Here is a 12,260-nt window from a genome sequence, read left to right on the forward strand (position 1 = left end):
TGCTGAACTGAGCTGCTTATATTCAGGGCAATATCTTAATCATCTTTGTCTCCTGCTATGACACAGTATCTAGCAGTGGTACATAATAAACAATAAGTAAATGTCTACTGAGTCAATGAGAAGGAACTATTGAAGATGGCTGCAGATTTTTTAGCTTGCATGTTTGAATGGCTGATTGAACTAGAAGATTAAAATATAAGAAGAAGAATAGCTTGGGATAGAGACAGGACTTAAGTCTAATTTGGGGCATTATAAGTATGAGGTAACTATGGAACAACTAGGTAGAAGGTGGATATCTAGGATTGGGACTTGAGAGATACTAGAAAATTGGCTTGGGAATTATGGGAGAGGGAGATGCTGAGGGAATAGGTTAAAAAAAAATCAGATCTCCCATGCACGGATGGAAATTTGAGCCTCTCTTAGTAGATTTTCCAAGCTCTTCTCTTTTTTCACTATCTACCTGTACTCTTTCCCCTCCCCTCAGCTGTGTACCAGCTCAACCCTCCTTGAATGCCAGCAGACTCAAATCCCCCATGTAGATCTCAGGGGAAACACTCCAGTTACTTCTGCAAGGCTTCTGTAACTCCCTCTTCTTGCTCACCATCCAGTCACTAGAAAGCCTAGATATGATAGAAGGCTAAGATCCATATCCTCTACCATCCCTCTCCATCCTTAGCACTCCCATGATTTTCCATTTGAGTAAAAGACTCACAAAGGATATAAGAAAGAGAACTGGGAACCTCAGTTTTACAAGAGTAGAAATCATACCTGTCCAGAAAAGCAATATATACACTATAAACATTCTTACACAGGAGGATTCCTACACAGAGGCAGGAAAACTGGTGTTTAATGACAACAACAATAAAGGGTAATAGATCATCAATGGCCTACTACTCCACTCTTCCTGATAAATCAAAATTTAGCCTCCCACTTCAAGTACTTTCAAAGATCTGAACTTTTGCAGAAAAAGTGAGATGATTTAACCTTGTTAATTATAGGTTCTCACATGATTCTCTAGCTCATAAAAATAATATGACCTTACATTTAGCAGAGGCCATTTTATTTCAGCAAAACTCAAATTGCTTTAATAAATTTATTTCACTGCACGTCAAACCATTCCCTACTAGTAAAGAGAAGGCATAGGTGGTTACTTTTAATTTTGTTAGATCTTCCCACAAAGTTATCAAATGGTGGTTCAAGGCTGCAGATCAAGACAGCACAAGATTAATATCTCAAAATTCAAGTCAGAGGCTGAACACTTAGTTCAGTAGTTTGCCCACTAGGCCAGGCTGCCTTTCTTCATGTTCCTATGTGACTACCATCCCATAAAAATCATCATAAATAATATTTTGATTAGAAGAAAGAAAGAGGAGCACCTGGTTGGCTCAGTCGATTAAACAACCAACTCTTGATTTTGGCTCAGGTCATGATCTCAGGGTCATGGGGTTGGTCCCATGCTGAGCTACGTGCTCAGCAAGAGAGTCCGCTTGAGACTCTTTCTCCCTCTTTCCCTGCCCCTACTCCTGCTTGTGTACTCTCTCTCTCTGTCAAATAAATAAATAAAACTTTAAAAAAGAAAAAGAAAGAAGGAAAAAGACCTTTTAAGAATCTTTTTTTGGGATGCCTGGGTGGCTCAGTCGTTGAGTGTCTGCCTTTGGCTCAGGGCATGATCCCAGGACTCCAGGATCGAGTCCCACATCGGGCTCCCTGCATGCAGCCTGCTACTCCTTCTGCCTATGTCTCTGCCTCTCTATGTGTGTGTCTTTCATGAATAAATAAATAAAATCTAAAAAAAATTTTTAGAGGGGGGAGGGGCAGGAGAGGGAGAGAGAATCTTAAGCAGGCTCCACACCTAGTGCAGAGTCCCACATGGAGCCCCACGTAGAGCCAAATCTCATAACCCTGAGATCATGATCTGAGCTGAAATCAAGAATTAGTTGCTTAACCAACTGAGCCACTCAGGTGCCCCAACCCTTTAAGAATCTTAAAGAAAGAGCATCTAAACATCTGGGATTAGGAAACAAGGCCCAGACAGGTTAAGTAATTTGCCTAACATTATACAAATATTGGGAAGCAGAACCAGATACAAGCATGGAACTTTTATTTACTTTAAATTTTTTAAAGATTTATTTATTTGACAGAGAGAGAGAGAGAGAACACAAGCAGGGGGAGTGGCAGAGGGAGAGGGAGAAGCAGGCTCTCCAATGAGCAGGGACCCCAATTCTGGGTTTCAACCTAGGACCCTGGGATCACAACCTGAGCCAAAGGCAGACACTTAACCGACTGAGCCACCCTAGCACCCCAAGCACAGAACTTTTCATTCATTTTGCAAAAATTATGGCTCTTACTATTTTTATAAAAATCATAATTCTTAACATTTATGAAGTATGTATTAAACTGCTAAACATTTGTTCTAAGCATTTCCAAGCATTAAGTTTTTGATCCTACAATTATATTCATTTTACTGGTGAAGACAGTATAAAATAGGTTAAATAATTTCCTTAAAGCTACATAGCTAGGTAAGTAAAGAAGGCGGAACTTGAATCCAGGTCTGTATGACTAAGTCCAAATTCCTTACTATTATGCAATGCTGCCCACAATGTCGTAGAAGTTCAGAATTTGAAGCATCTTCTTAATTATCCTTCTTAATCCCATACTGCATTCATGAACAATCCTCCATATCTCAAACATAATGATCCAACCTCTGCTTGAACACCTAGTGATAGAAAATGTACTGCGTGAGAAGGTACCTAATGTTATTTTAGGGCAACTGAAACTCACGTCCCTGAGTCTTCTAATTTTAGGGCAACTGAAACTCACGTCCCTGAGTCTTCTACTCACTAGTGTAAGATCTAGATAATAATGGAGCAGTGACTCCAAAGGATTTTAGAAGGAATAAGCAAGGAAGGAGGTGGCAACTCCAAGGACAGCAAGTTAAATTTATGTGATCACATGCAAACAGATGTAACCTTTCTGGTTTTATTTCTTTCTGATCTCATGGAAATATTAATCTAGCGACAATGCAAAGAAGGTATGCCAATGTGGATGGATAGCTGAAATCCTCAGGACCAGGAAGTATCTCTTGGCTGGTTCTTGTGCCATGAACAATTCACAAACTCTGAAGGAACGTCCAGGGACATCTCAGCAAGTGGGTGTCAGTAACAGTTTTGCAGTTACTTCCTGAAGAGAATGTATGGATATAGCCTCCAAAAGCTCCAAAATTCACCAATTGGTAGGATATTTTTTGAAAGACATCTGGTTTAATGTGAAAGTTAACTGCAACCTGCTGATGGGAAGATAAGGCTCTCTAATGGCTTATCATTACAAAATCCAAGGAAAACCCCAATTCACTCTCCCCTTTTGCTTTTTCTTTAGAGCTGTTAATGTGCCCATCATGGGGCTTAAAACAATACTCAGAGTGTGTATAAATGTGTAATAGCACATAACAGACCTATAACACTGGAATTGGGAATTAAAATTAGTCTTTTCCAGTTTGGGTATGAGGGTCTTTGAAGAGTTTTATTTAAAATGCAATAATACCAGGGTGCCTGGCTGGCTCAGTTGGTAGAGCACGCAACTCTTGATCTCAGGGTCATGAGCTTTAGCCCCACAACGGGCATAGATAGAGCTTACAAAAAGAAAAAATTACAATAATTGCTAGTATGTTAAAGCTAAAATGGATTGTTTACGGATTACAAAGTTTCTGTTGAAGATAAAATGTTTTGGAAATATTTGTGATGGTTGCACATTCTGAATGCAATTAATGCCACTGAATTATATGCTTAGATGATTAAAAGTGGTTAAAATGACTAATTTTATTTTATATATTTTACCACAATTAAAAAATTTAACAATGCAATATTCTGGGATGCCTGGGTGGCTCAGTGGTTGAGCGTCTGCCTTCCACTCAGGGTGTGATCCCGGGGTCCGGGGCTCGAGTCCCGCATCAGGCTCCTTGCATTGAACCTGCTTCTTGTCCCTCTGCTTGTGTCTGTGCCTCTCTCTCTGCATCTGTCATGAATAAATAAAATCTTAAAACAAAACAAAACAAAAAAAATAACTGCAATATTCTAAAAACCAGTGAATTGTATACTTTAAGGTGATAAATTATATAGTATGTGAATTATATTCAAGCTGCTAAAAAAAAAAAACCAATGGAACCCTCAGAAATGATTCAGTCCCAGACCTCGTTTTATAATTGAAGAAATAAAGGCCCTGAGAGGGTAAAGGGAGTCTACAAAGGTGGTACACATTTTTCCTGTTAAAAATACTTCATTGTAATTTTACATTATGTATATATTCCGCAACAAAAAGATACTTTAATTTGTGTGACAGTCCCACAGCAGAAATCCGCTGCATCTTAATAAATCCTAATGAATAATATTATAAAATGACTGACTTATTAAGATTTGCTTGATCCCCAGACTGCTAGAAGATGTCTTAAATAGGAAATACCTGAATAACTTTTCTTTAATAGTGAGCTGTAAGACCACTTGAATTCCAAGGCGAGGCGCTAATTCTCAGATTCCTGAGAGGAGAGGAAAACTTGCCCACTCACATCCTGACTGACACGCTCCTTTTGAAGCCTTCACAAAAGAACCCTGAGGTCCTGGCCTTCAAGCCTTTGTTGGCTGAGTGTCACTAGTCCCCAAATGGTGTTGAACAAAAAGAAGCTCAGTCACATCCCATGAACAACTTATACATTGATGGTTAGTCAGAAAATAAAGAGCTTCTGAACCAAGTAAAGAGCTAAGAACACATCCTCAATAATTCCAGCTTAAAAAAAAAGAAATAGTCACATAGGAAAGTAAAATGGAAAGTATAGCAGAAGTTCCTGAGCCCAATAATTCTCAATAGTGGTGTGCCAGTATACTTAGGTATAGAGGTTGGTTACTTAAAATTAACATACTAGTGTTTGGAAATCATTTCTTTCCTTAAAAAAAATAATAATTCCCATGCAATCAACATGAAGCTAAGGTCACCTCATGGCTCAGCCTTTGAAAAATGTTGCATTCAACAATCTAATATAAACGGGACAGAATGAAAGTGTATATTTACCTTTGCTCCCTCCCCAAATCCATATAAATTGATATTAAAGAATTAAAAAGTTTTTTAAAAACCCCTACAAGAATATAAATCTTTAAAAGAAGGAGGGGGCATCTGAGTGGCTCAGTCAGTTGAGCATCCAACTCTTGGTTTCAGCTCAGATCATGATCTCATGGGTCATAAGATGAAACCCCACATCGAGGCTGCATGGGCTCCACACTCAGTGGGGTGTCTGCTGGAAGATTCTCTCCCTCTGCCCCTCCCTCCACTCTCTCTCTAAAATAAATAAATATTTTCAAAAAACATGCAAGAATAAAGACAATGGGAAAAAATAAGGATGAAAGAAACCACTGAATTTGGAGAAAATAAAAAGCAAATAGAGATACTAAGTTGGTGACTTAGCAAAGGAGAGGAAGTTGCAAAATTACTGAAGAGAGAGGTATTGATAACATGTGAACTGATTTTTCTAATACCTTTTGTCACAGAAAAGTCCCAGGAATTGACAACATTACGTATAGCAATAGGGACTGGTTCTAAATCTGCATGCAACCTCTACTTCCTCTTAGGATGGAGAAAGCTATAAAAAAAAAAAAAAGACCTTCCTATCCTTTTTTAAAAGCCAGATAATCTTTTAAAAAATAACATTTTTTGAGTATATCAAAGAGCTCAGGTCAGAAGGCAACTAAGTAAGAGAAGTTCCAAATAAACTCCCCCAAGGAGAAATAAGACCCATAAACCATTTACTTTTGCAGAGAATGAAAAAAAGTAATAGTTGTCATATAAGCAGGTAAAAAAACAAAAAAAATCAACTCAGATATTAATGACTTGTTAAAGGACAATGAGGGGTAACATGTCAGCTTGGAATAGCTGGAGGTCCCAGACACAAAGGGAATTAGTACTCACTCACAATCTCTTCTTCATGGGCTTCTATCAGGTTGCATTGTTAATGGATTCTTTCAATCTGGAAACTTATTCTTCAGGTCTAGAAATTTTTCTTCTAGTATGTCTTTTATATTTTCCTTCCATCAATTTTCTTTGTTTGCTCATCCTAAGTATCAGATTTCAGGACTGATTTCCTAATTTTATCATTATTTTATTTCCATTTCTTTATCTTTTCCACCTTATTCTCAAAAGATTTTTTTCCAATGTCATCTTTAATATTTTCTATTGAATTTCAATTTCAGTCTTCAGGAAAGGCCTGCTGCTATGTTAACTGCAGCAAGCCTTATGTTACTGTCACTAGGAGGTTTTGAGGAGGCTCCTGGAAATGGCCGCTGGTATGTACTCCATGTTACTTAATGATAAGGTTGTTTTGTGTGCCTGGGGCACTGAATTCTGTTCTACCAGCCTGCCTAGATTGTTTGTACAATGTGATTTAGGGTGAACACCTGTTTTCCTTCTGAGAGTTTAGAACTTTAATAATTGTGGCTTCTTACACAAGAAAGAGTACTTAAATAACCAGCAATAAAAATCCTGGACTCTAAGTCTTTAAGAGGCCTTATACAGGCAAAAACATTGCAGGGGACATTTCACTCCTGAAGGCCAAAGCATGTCCTGTGTGAAAACTCCTCACCACGCAGACGGAAAATTCTGGAAGCCTGTATACTCTGCCTCATGTGCCTTTCCTTCACCGATCCTGCTGTGTATTCCTTTGCTGTAATAAACAATAGCTGTGATTACAACTGCCTCTGATTCTGAATCCTTCTAGGAATCACTGAATGTATGGGTATTTTGAGAACCTTCCAAACTTTCAGCTACCCTTTTCTCCTTTTTAATTTCTGTGTATTCTGCTTTGTTCTCTAATTGTACCTCCTTTTTTTTTTTTTTTTTTAAACATAGCACTCCATTCGTGTAAGGGATGTAATATCTTCTCTCCTGGAGAATTTTTTTAATAGTTTTTTTATTTAAATTTATTTTTTATTGGTGTTCGGTTTGCCAACATATAGAATAACACCCAGTGCTCATCCTGTCAAGTGTCCACCTCAGTGCCTGCCACCCAGTCACCCCCACCCCCCTTCCACCACCCCTAGTTCGTTTCCCAGAGTTAGGAGTCTCTCATGTTCTGTCTCCCTTTCTGATATTTCCCACTCATTTTTTTCTCCTTTCCCCTTTATTCCCTTTCACTGTTTTTTATATTCCTCAAATGAATGAGACCATATAATGTTTGTTCTTCTCCGATTGACTTATTTCACTCAGCATAATACCCTCCAGTTCCATCCATGTCGAAGCAAATGGTGGGTATTTGTCGTTTCTAATGGCTGAGTAATATTCCATTGCATACATAGACCACATCTTCTTTATCCATTCATCTTTCAATGGACACCGAGGCTCCTTCCACAGTTTGGCTATTGTGGACATTGCTGTTATAAACATCGGGGTGCGGGTATCACAGCATTTCATTGCATCTGTATCTTTGGTCTTGGAGAATTTTAATTCTAAATTTTGTAGGTATTGCCCCCATCTACTGTCTTTTTTCCCCTTCTACTTGGTATGGTCTCTCTTTTTATTTTTGGACACTTTCCTTAAATATTTTGTGATGCTTGATTGTTCAGTCATCGCTATTGATCGGAAGCTAAAAAGCTGATGGAAATTGTTTGCATGGCTAAGGCTTGTTCAGTGCTGGGATTGACTGTTCGACAAGCTGGCTTCCTTCATAGGGGTTATCAGGATACACAAGTCTTTTACCTGGAAACAGTTTTTCCAGAAAAGAGTATTTTAATTTCCTCCATATGAAGTATAGGCAGGGCTGCTGCATTTTTCTAAGTATTGTGGATAATGGTTTTCAAACCTTAGTATACACCTAGAAATAGGTATATGGGCCTCTTACTCTGGGGCCAACAAGTACCTGGGCTTAGCCCATAGGTGTCTGCCCCTCAACTCCCAGCTCCTGATATGTAGATCTCTCCTGCTTCTTCCTCCTTCATTTCACCCTTGTCTGGCACACACCACTATATACTTTCTGTGGCCTCAGGGATCATCTACTTTCTACTCCCTTTACAGCTATATGTCCCCTCTCTCATCACTGTCAGACAGGTTATGGAACAGGAAGCAGTCTCCTCTGCTTCCCCAAAAGAAGCCCTGTTTTTCTTAAGTACACTGCTAATCAAATCAGAGAAACAAAAGAATGGCAAATATAATAAATGTGAGACCAGGACAGAGGTTGCTGAACTCTTACAAGTTCTGGAAATTGTTACCCTTGATTATTGGTTCCAAATTCCTTAGGTCCCATCCTCACCTGCTGCTTCCCTAACCCATACATACTGTATGTAAACAAAAAATAAAAGTTAAAAAATAATAATAACCTCTTTTATTATTATACAAGAAATATAAGGTTATAGTAGAAAAAAAAATTCCCTATTCCCCACCACATACACTCAAATAGAAATTTAAGTTACCCATAATCCCTCTACCTACTATTATTAACATTTTGGTATATTTCTTTTCAAGCTTTCTTGTATTCAAGACTGTTGACTTACCCACATATATAATACATATTTTACAAAACTGAGATTTGTACTGTGCACATTTTTTTTTGTTATTGTCCTTTTCACTTGATAAATAATGGCCATCTGGGGCTCCTGTGTGGTTCAGTCAGTTGAGCATCCGCCTTCAGCTCAGGTCATGATCTCTAGGTCCTGGGATCAAGCCCTGTTTCAGGCTCCTTGCTAAGCAGGGAGTCTGCTTCTCCCTCTCCCTCTGCCCCTCCTCCCTACTCATGCTCACTCTTTCTCTCTCTCTCTCAAATAAATAAAATCTTTAAAAAAATAAATACACAAATAATGGCCATATGCCCCAGGTAAATATAATCCACAAATTCATTTTAATTATATGGATCTACCATAACTTATTTAACTAATACCATATTGATGGACATTGAGGTTGTTTTCAATTGTATGTTATTATAAATATTGCAGGGGTTAGCATACTTCCATAAATGTCTGCATATCTGTCTGATGTTAATCTCAGCCACAGAAATCTCAAAGTCTAAGACTAATTCATACCTCACCAACAGTGGCCCCTTTTGCTCCATAATTATTAACACTGCATATAGCATCCTTTCAAGTTTCTCATCAACTGTTAGACAAAAATTATATTTTATTTGTATTTCTTTTTTTTTTTAAGATTTTATTTATTTATTTATGAGAGACACAGAGAGAGAGGCAGAGAAGCAGAGACACAGGCAGAGGGAGAAGCAGGGAGTCACATGTGGGATTAGATCCCCAGACCCTGGGCGGAAGGCAGACGCTAAACTGCTGAGCCACCCAGGGATCCCCTGTATCTGCATTTCTTTGTTACTATGTTTCCACGTGTTTATCGGCCACTTGTTTTTCTTTGTGACTTGCTTGTTCTTGTCCATTTTTCTTTTAGGATGGTCAGCTTTTTTATTCCCTTGTAACAGTTCTTTGTGTACTAAATATATTAACTTTTACCCTGAAACATATATTGTGAATTTCCCCCAATTTATCATTTTCCCTTTTACATACTTAGGGTGCTTCCAGACAGAAGATAGAGACTTTTCTTAATCAAATCTGTCCATCTTCACCTTTATAGTTTCTGCCTGTGGTGTACATTCTTCACTCCCTCCCACTCCAGCCAAAATATTTACCAATATTTTTTCTAGTACTTTTATCCTTTTATTTTTTTACATTGAAATGCTTAATCTATCTGAATTTATTCTAGTATATGGTGTGTGTATTAGTCAGGGTTCTCCAGAGAAATGGAACCAACAAGATACGTTTGTGTGTGGGGTGTGTGTGTGTGTGAGTGTGTGGAGAGAGAGAGAGAGATTTATTTTAAGGAACTGGCTCATGTGATCATGTGTTGGGCAAGTCCAGAATCCACAGAACAGGCCAGTACCTGCAGACCCAGGGCAGAGCTGATGCTGCAGCTTGAGTCCCAGGCTGCCTGCTGGCTGAATTCCCTCTTCCCCAGGGAACCTCGGTCTTATTTCCTCTTAAGAGAGGTCCACCCACATCATGGAGAGTAATCTGTTTTATTCTGAGTCTAGTGGTTTAAATGTTAATCTCATCTACAAACTACCTTCCCAGAGACACCAAACTGGTAGTTGACCAGTTGCCCAGCCACATTGACAAATAAAACTGACCACCACAGTGTGAGTCAGGACTCTAACTTTATCTTTCCCCTACCTTTTCTGAAAGGGGGCTCCACCAAGCCCTGATTCCTTCAGGTTCTCTTCTGTTATTCTGAGGGGCTAAAACCATATGTTCAACAACTTTCCTTCTCTCTGAGAGCAGCCTTCCTTTCTCTAGAGCCTCCAGATGTTTCTTTCAGGTCTCTAGATCAAATGACAAATAAAGAAGAACAGCGGGTGTGAAAGAGTCCTCTAGTCTCTGAAAGTGGGGAGCTTGAGCTGCAGTAGATAAAAGGCATGCCTCATCCTGATATCTGTGGGGATCTTTGCCCATGACACTTCCTCTGCAGGAACAGCCACAAAAACATTTACTTCATGCTCTAGCAAGCCCTCTAATGCTTGTTTCTCAACTACAAAGCTGAGTCTAAGAGCTCTAAAGCTTCCTAGCCAGGACATTTTGAGGACATGGAGACCACAGTGAAAAGTTCTAAACATGGAACATCATCATTATTATTATTAAGCACTAGCCATTAAGTACATGAGAACTTCAGATGAAAGTTTCACAAACAGGCAAGAGTGTCATATATCAAGGATTATAAGTTTCTAAGTGCTTCACACTTATTTTGTGATCAAAACAGAACAGTCATTATATATACACTATTAATAAATCCAGATTCCCTTTTAAAGGTAATTAATCAAGTCTGAGTTTCCCTCAGGACTCTGTGATCACACTGAAGATTCACATCCTGGTCTGTCTGCCCCAGAACTGCAAGGTTTTACACCCCTTGGCTTGGCAGGAATCTGTATGTGAGGCCTGTCTTAACTCTAAGCGTGAAGGATCACCAGCGGAGCATCATCTCTTGCCCTGTGGAGGGTGTTAAATGCCAACTCCCATTACATGGGGACCAGAATGGACTCAGGGACATTGGTAGCATGCCAGGCTGCCAGTCTTCCAGTCAGGCAACTCAGCCAACCTGCAACAAACACTGCCTGGTCTAGCTATTTAGAACTGAATAATTGGCACAGACATAAATGCCTGCTGACTTGCATTTGGTGCCCCTATCTGAATTTTAATTCTTTCATTATACCACAGAGCATCCTTTTTAAAGGCCCAGATCTTCTCATAATAACTAGACTCTTCCTAAGATACCAGAAAAGCTGAATTATTCTTTGGGCCTTTCTGCTCTGGTTGCATTTAATATAAGTTGGTACTTACTGTCTGGGTCAATCGAAGAAGAGATTAGATGAGTAAGGCTCAACTCCCTTTTCTTTTTTTTTAAGATTTTATTTATTTATTTATGAGAGACACACAGAGAGAGGCAGAGACACAGGCAGAAGCAGAGGGAGAAGCAGGCTCCATGCAGGGAGTCTGATGTGGGACTTGATCCTGGGTCTCCGGGATCATGCCGTGGGCTGAAGGCAGGTGCTTAACCGCTGAGCCACCCAGGCTGCCCTCAACTCCCTTTTCAAAAGTGCAGGGAACGTTCTAAAATGCCTCCTTCTGGTAGCATAGATGTGCCTTCTTGGGTGCCACAGAAAGGGAATCTTGAAAATTCTGACTTTTAGTGTGGGCTTCCCAGTGAATCAAGGCACTAGCAGCCCATAGACCCTGTAAGGTTGTGGCAGTGTGGTTTGTATCTGCCATGATAAAAGAGTTTTCTTGCTGCTTCAATACTCATAAGTCCTCATTGAGACAGCAGGTGACTAGAGGGGGGAAGGAATTCTGTTCAGCGTATTTTTTTAAATCCTTTGGAAAGCTGGATCTAAAGAGCCAAGCTAAACATAAACATTTTATGTCATTGTGATTCTTAGCAGGCTGACACTGAGTAACAGAGCGTCAAAATAATGTGCTTTATATAAGCCATTTTATTCATTCATTCATTTTTTATTCATTAATTGAGCAGAGTGCCTCTGCTGTGTCCCAAGCTCTGGGTAGGATCCAGCCCCTACCCTCAAGGAGTTGAAAGTGATTGTATGGGGGAGTGGTTGGTGAGGGTAAAAAGGAGAGGTCAGAGGAGACAGACAAGTAAATACAATGTTAATATAGTGTGATAATTCCTAAAACAGTGATGGTTGGAAACACCAAAATTCAGATGGGGAAAAATTTATTAGGAAAGGTGCC

The 12,260-nt window shown here is 39.3% G+C and overlaps 1 long non-coding RNA gene across 10 annotated transcripts in view; it reads right to left on the reverse strand.

Annotated features, from left to right (window-relative positions):
* The window catches only part of LOC112649962 (uncharacterized), a 181,064-nt gene that overhangs the window by 51,856 nt on the left and 116,948 nt on the right, over positions 1-12,260 (reverse strand). For 5 of the 10 annotated variants that reach the window (XR_007414112.1, XR_007414111.1, XR_007414104.1 and 2 more), the window contains 3 exons: positions 10,194-10,342; positions 5,950-7,731; positions 3,798-4,011 (listed from right to left, as the gene is read on the reverse strand). The exons of 1 other annotated variant lie outside the window; for it this stretch is intronic. This is a non-coding gene — a long non-coding RNA (uncharacterized LOC112649962). Of the gene's footprint in view, positions 1-2,147; positions 2,717-3,797; positions 4,032-5,949; positions 7,732-10,193; positions 10,343-12,260 lie in introns of those variants that run through there. 4 more of the 10 variants (XR_003129829.3, XR_007414106.1, XR_007414109.1 and 1 more) reach the window with 4 other exon arrangements.

The sequence above is a fragment of the Canis lupus genome, chromosome 11 (assembly GCF_003254725.2).
Source record: "Canis lupus dingo isolate Sandy chromosome 11, ASM325472v2, whole genome shotgun sequence".
Taxonomy (NCBI): domain Eukaryota; kingdom Metazoa; phylum Chordata; class Mammalia; order Carnivora; family Canidae; genus Canis; species Canis lupus.